Raw genomic sequence first — 7,868 nt, forward strand, 5'->3', positions numbered from 1 at the left:
AAACATTTTATATAAATTTATTTGAATACTCGTTTTTTTTTTTTATTAAATTGACTGTCACGAACAAACAAACGTATATAGTATGTCTCTTATAAAAAATTATATGTACACCCCCGGCGTCTGCGCCCCCTGGGGCTTTGCCTTCGGCGCCTACGCCCCCGGGAACTTCGAATCCTTTGAATCGGAAAAAAGCGAATTATTTGTTCGATGACGTCACAGATCTACGAATGAACGAAGGATACATACATGCATACATATGTATATACAAAGTCTCTTTCCAAATAATATATTAGATATGTACTTGAATTTTTACTTATATATGAAAATGTTATTAAAATTAAACATAAAGATGAAAATATCAATGTATTTGTAGCAATTTACAACAATTTATAAAAACGTTCATGTTAAAGTATTAAAAATGAAACTGTGAATATCTATTTTCTTATTTAGTCCACGTACTTATGAAATTCCATGCAAATACATGTACACATACATATGTACATTAAAACATAATATTTTATAATATACATATGTATATATGTACATACATATAAAAAAAAAAAAAAAACATTTCTTATATGTATGTGCATAATTATGGCAGAATTTATCATAATAATCTAATTCAGATGAAATTTACTTTTTAAAATAAATAGTTCAAAGTCAGGTTAGGATACAGTAAAATAATATTAAAATAGATAATGACCAAATAAAATTGACCATGGAATAAAGGTTAAAATTTGATTTACAAAAGACATATTACAATGTGTCAGTACCAGTGTCCATTAAAAAACCGCCCAGTACAAACCACCCCAACATAACTGCCCCGACATAACCGCGAGTGACAAAACCACGCGGCGACAAATCCGCGCGCCTACAAAACTGCTCCAGCAAACAATGTTCGGCGACAAATCCGCGCCAGAATATATAATTTTTTTTTTCATTTATTTAGAATCATGAAAAGAATCATCTTCTTCTTATGCCAAATCCGTATTCGGACGTAGACGACTATCATGGGCAGACATTGTTTATAACCCGTGTGAATTTTGCTCTATCATGGGCAAGTCGAAACAATTTTTCGAGTCCGAGTCCCATCCGTGAGCTGATGTTCCGGAGCCAAGAGAGCCAAGAGAGCCACCGTTTGCCTTCTACTTTCCCTTCTATTATCGTTTGTAGAAGGCGATACTTGGGGACACGAATATCGTGGCCAAAATATTCCATTTTACGGGGCTTTGCCGTGTCAAGAAGCTCTCTTTTTATGAAGAAGCTGGGAGACCGTTTTGTTCCTCACGTGCTCATTCCATGAGATCTTTAGTATCCTCCGGTAACACCACATTTCATAGGATTCTTCAAGCTTGCCACCAATAGAGTTCAAGTTTCACATTCGTACAGTAGCACTGACCATACATAGAAGCGCAAGATTCGCAAAAGTAATTTCGCAGACAACCTATTTCAATTCTTCGTGTTTCCATTTCGGAACTGACATCTGTTTTGATCATTGCTCCTAGGCATTTTTAATGTTTGACCTGTTGAAAAGATTAATTTATTTAAGTATCAGTGATAATATTTGGCAGTAATAACGTTGAAAGTGGGAAATCCCACATCACTAATGGATTACGCTTCACTTATGTTTCGGTTTCGTCGACGAGCGGTTTTATCTCCCGCGGTTTTGTTGGGGCGGTTTTATCTCTCGCGCTTAAGTCGGGCAATCCAGTTAAGTACCTGCTTTAAAAGCTTATTTTCTTCTCAAAAATTGAAAAACATATTCTATGTAGCATATGTATGTACATATATATGTATAATATATAGATTAAAAACGGCTGATTTAAATATTGACATAAATTTTATACTTAAAATGAAAAACACGCCCATTGAAAAAATATAAAATCAACGCAAAAAAAAAAGTTATCTGAAAAGAAAATTGCTTTACATATGAAACTAAATGACTATTGGATACAAATAAAATCGATTTAAATGATTTATGAAAATGTACATACATACATATATGGGTTATGAAAATAAATAACAACAGATGTAATGGCGGTTTTGCATAATTCGTTAGTTAATACATTAGTACATACATAATATACCGTGGCAATAAAATTGAATAGATACTCGATTGTTATTATTGTTTCGATGGGATGAAAAGCGACGTTCATTTAATACTTGGCTATAAAGTTTTCAATAGAGGTCATTATATGCTAATTCAAGATTAGATTCGGATGCGAAAATAATTACAATGGTTCTCCATTACTTTTCAGCGGCTTTGAAAATGTTCACACGCGATTTTTCCAATTGGGCAACGTTTTCACCTCGAACTTAATCACACATTACATTACCTATATTGTTATAGATATATTGAACATTAAGTTATGTATTTATAATGATGTTATGTTCGCAGAAAAGTCAAAAAATTTCCATCACGTTTCGTAAACACGCTCGGAAAATTCTGCACTCCACACCACTCTCTATTAACATTAATCAAAACTGGTTGATATGATCTTAAATGCTTATTTTTATGTGATATTTGTTTTTCTAAGAGCTTGTTTAATTATATTTTATTTTTAAATTCTCTTTTTTTTCTCTTCTATTTAAATATTGTATAGTCTGATGTGTGCAGCTAACTTTTGTACAGATGTGTAAATCATTATATTGTAATATTTCATACTGATAATACCATTTTTGGTATTATCAGTATGAAATATTTTTGTTTTACACAACATATTCGCTCATATTTTTCAAGGTTTATAAATAGCTTTTCGGGAGGAGTCAATTTAAATTTGTTTACAAAAATAGTATCGAAGGTTTTATTTGGGATAACATTGTTTGTCTGCGTGAAATATTGTAATTAGTTTTTTACCCAAGACAATAGTCTTGTGTAAAAAACCAATCACAATATTTCCCGCAGACAAACAATGTCATCCCAAATAATACCTTTAATACTATTTTTCCTTATAGTATTACACATTTTTATGATCATTATAGTATAAAAGAAATCATAACAGATGATACTTCTAATTACTATACATTTATGTATTCATATATGTATGTGTATACTTACGTATACCTATAGATCACATAAATACCTGTAAATAATACCTTCGTAATGATATCTAATATATCAGAATTATTTTCAATCATACAAGTATAAGGAAGTGCAATGTAATATTTATTAATCACTATTTATATACATACATACATATAAAAAAAGTATGTATATACGAAGTAATCTTAAATTAAATATACTATAAATTTTATAAGACATCAATATTCCCGGAAATAATTTGTTGATGATATCAAAAAATGGAATTACATTGTGCATTCGGGAAAAGTTTCACTAGAAATAAGTCAATTATTACCAATCAATATCAATTAAATCATTCAATCCTTAACACGTCATCTTCTATTAAGGATCTTGGTGTAATACTCAATAATAAACTAGATTTCTCTGAACATATTTCTTTTATTACCAACAAAGCATTTAAATCTCTTGGATTCCTACTCCGCTCAACAAAACCCTTTAATGATCCTTATGTACTTAAATTACTTTATTTTTCCTTTGTAAGGTCTCACCTTGAATTTGCCTCAATTATCTGGTCACCTTTTTATTTATCCCATATTAATTGTATTGAGAAAGTTCAACTTAAATTTATTAAATCCTTACGCTACCTTTTTCCTACCTATACCCATTCTACTGTTTCCGACATTTTAAAAATCCTTTCTTTTAACAATCTTTCTGTCAGGCGACGACATATTGATGCTATATTCTTCTTTAAGCTCATAAATGGTTTCCTTGATTGTTCTGATTTACTGAATAAGGTTAATTTCAGAATCCCAGTTCGGTACTCTAGACGCGTTGCACTATTTTCACTTGATCCTTTCAATACTAATTCCCAAAAATATTTTTATCTGCAGCGCGTTTATCGTATGTTTAACGGAGAGCTGAATGAGGTTGATCTATTTGGTATTTCCCTACATCAATTCAGGTCTAACATCAAGAGAATCTTGACCGATTGATTCATTTCTTCTCCTATTCTATTTTTACAATATTTTTATACATTAGTTTAGTTATGTAATGTGCTATTTAATCATATTATAGCTTTCATTCTTTTCCTTTTCATTTGTTTATTTTGTATTTACCTTCTTCATTTGTTTTATATTTGTAAATTTCAATTTCTTCTTATATTCTATTTTATAACCTTTTCCAAATATTTTAATACTATAGTTTAATTATGCAATGTTCTACATATTTTGTCATGCCTTTATTCTTTACTTTTTAATTTGTTTTCCTTATATTTATCTTTTTCATTTTTGTAAAAATCTATTATTGGACTAGGATGTTACATATATTATTACTAGATGTAACATATATATGTTACATCCTGTCTGTTGATTTTTCAATAAATAAAATAAAATAAAATAAAATAAAAATAAAATGAATGCAAAAATCAAAAATGCCACTTTGTCTGAATAAAATGAAAAAAGCTCTCGATTAACGTGTTCTGCCAGTAATGATGTATATGCATACATACATACATACATATGTATTTTAAACCTGGGAATTGAAGGCCAAAATGATGCATTAAGTCCAATGCTCTCATTGAAGAATGGAACGTTTAGTGCTCGGTATAACGAAGCGGTACAGAAATCGAAACTCGTTGTGAGAGGTATGATAGGAATAGTTAACAAATTGAATCGAGTGAAGAAACACTGACAATTTAACTAGAAGAAAGATAGTAAATGTATGTACATATGTATGAACGTATATGAAAGACGGACGTAGGAAAAAAAATGTAGGTACATAAGTTTGTTCAGAACAGAGTATTTGAAGTATTCATTTACGATTTATAATTTTTTTAAACAAACCAATTTAGGCTTCAAACTATATATTCTCCATTGTTATTTTGGCTAGAAATACTGTCGAACCACAATTACCATGCAGTTTTTCAACAAGGTGATAATGTTACCTATAAATCAATTTCGTTGCGCTTAATTATTAACAACTTAAAAAAGTCCTTCATTAGTAGATTACAATGTTGAATGGACAATTGGTTACAAATAAAGAAGCTAAGAGGATTACCTTCAGTTGGATTTTGCACTGCAATGAACCGATGATTCTATGATAATATTATATTTACACAATTAAAAGCGCGGATTCGTGTTGTGATTTCAAAATGTATGTATAGATAAAAAATCTAAATTAGCATTATGTGAATAAGATAGTAATATTTCATACATACATGTATAATGTACATAAGTATGTATGTATGTATGTATATCAAAGGAATTTTCACACTGTCATACTAATTGTATCATTGAAAAGATGATGAAACTTTTAAGCACAGAGTATCAATACATATTCACACAATATGTTCATACACAAATGACTTATTAGACAAATTTACTAATTTAAGTGAAATTTTAACAAAAGTATTCATTTAAGATTGAATGTCTATATATGTATGTACATACATATGTACATACAATGTACCTATATATACATATATACTTTAAGATCTACATATTTGACAGCATTAATTTTTTAGATTGTATGGTTGTGTGCATACATTTTTAGTAATAGTGTTCATACATATTTTATTTTATTTTAGATATATACCAGGAAGGCCTGACAGGTAGACTCCAATGCGCCTTTCTAGACAATTAATTACAAACATTGCAGCATTTTTAGCCAGCAGTATGTCTTAATGGTAGCGTGTATGTTTAGCACCAAGTGATCAGTGGGTTCGATCCGCCATACTGCTGGTTAGATTTGGGGTTATTTGTGACTCCAAATCAGAGTTTGCCAATTTCATCTGATCATTGTTGAAACGGTTCCTCAAAATTGGCAAAAATTCATTTTTCCTGTTGTTACAAATCTTCTGTATTTATTGTGTGTATAATTTGTAAAAATTATGTACAAAATATAAATCCATAGATGTCTCAATGGATTAATTCTGAAATAATTTAATGAATTAATTGTCATTTCGTGTTCTTCAGCTTCTGGAAATACAGTGATTTATGTAATAATAAAATGCTACATTGTTTGTAATTAATTGTCCAGAAAGGCGCATTGGGGTCTTCCTGTCAAGTCTTCCTGGTATGTATCTATGTAAAATTACATAAATCATTGTATTTCAAGAGGCTGAAGAACACAAAATTAACAATTAATTAATAAATCCATTGAGACATCTATGGATTTAGAGTTGTACATAAATATTTACATATTGTACATAGATCAAATTCAGATATTGTGACAGCGGGTAGGATGATTTTTGCCAATTTAAGGAACCGTTTCAACAATGAAAATCAGATAAAATGGCAAACTCTGATAAGTAAAGAGCGGACCCAGAACGCGCCGTTCATTTTTCAATTGTAAATGCATTGTTAAAGGTTCGTCGAACCTTTTTGTTTTGGACTCCAGCTTTGTAAATAGAACCAAACCGCCCAGATTCCTGGAAAAAGCACGGTCTCTATCCGCGCTCTACTGATAAAAAACGATCGACTTGGAGTCACAAATATCTAAGTCTGACCATCAACATTAAAGATTAGTACGGGATCGAACCCAGTAATCTCTCGGTGCTAAACATAAACGCAACCACCGAGCCATACTGCTGGCTAAATTTATTGTACGATTGTACATACATATATAAGCATATTGTAATAAATAATGAAAATATGCACAGTTACCAGTAAAAGCTTACATTTCATTGTTTGTAAATACATTTACCGCAACAATACATACCGCAACAATACATACATACATACGTTTCATATATTGGAGACGAGAAGAACTAGAGGTGACTTAATCGAAGTCTATAAAATAATGTTGCGTAGGGGTGGGTGGAGGATCCAAGTAAAAGGCCAACAGTCGTTTCACAGCATTTATTGATGATTCAGGCTGATTCATTTACTGATATCGCCTACGTACCGCCTTATAAAGGGTAGATCTCTCAGGACGCCTAATCTGTTTACCTGTTGTATAGTCACGTATTCGGATATGTGTTTCCACGACATTGGGTCTCCCGTACCGATTCTGAGAAATAACTAATAACGGTCATTGTTTAGCCTAAATGCACTTAGAGTCCAGATATAATCCTTAGAAGTAAGTGCATGCATTTTTTTTTTTTTTTTTTTTTAATAAAATATACCAGGAAGGCCTTACAGGAAAATCCCAATGCGCCTTCCTGGCCAATTACAAATACAAATGCAGCATTTTTTATTATAATTCGTTGAATTGCGAGACACTGAAAAAACTCGCAAATTAACGAGACATCTATGAATTGTACATAAATTCTTATTGTACATCCATCAAATTTCAAATAGTGGTGACATAGTAGGTAGGAAGGATTTTTAGCCAATTTTTTTTTCCGGGAACCGTTTCAACAATGAAATCAGAGAAAATTGGCAAACTCTGATAGGAAACGATCAACCTGGAGTCACAAATCCAGGTCTGACCAACAGCATACTCTGAAAAATTCATTTTCATTCAGGGATAGAACCCGGCACCTTCTTGACGGTAAGCAGAAGCTTAACGTCCGAGCTATGCTGCTGGCTATTTAGTTAATCCGATAACAGATATCCGTTGGTCTAAGTGCAATTCGCTCAATCCGCGGCGTACGTAACAATAATTAATAATCACTATAATTGTCATATGTCTAATCTTATTGCATTCAACGTAAACACGCACTTCAGAGGTCACTCGATTAGACTCCAAAAAGAAAAATCTAATAAATTGATCAGAGATTCCTTCTTTTCAAACAGAGTGGTTTCAGTTTAGAATAGTCTTCCCAATGATATATGTACATATAGTAACCTCTGATAACGTTAATATTTTTAAGAATAAGCTTGATATTTTTTTTAAAACTAACGGA

Source organism: Arctopsyche grandis, chromosome 3 (genome assembly GCF_051622035.1).
Source record: "Arctopsyche grandis isolate Sample6627 chromosome 3, ASM5162203v2, whole genome shotgun sequence".
NCBI classification, from domain to species: domain Eukaryota; kingdom Metazoa; phylum Arthropoda; class Insecta; order Trichoptera; family Hydropsychidae; genus Arctopsyche; species Arctopsyche grandis.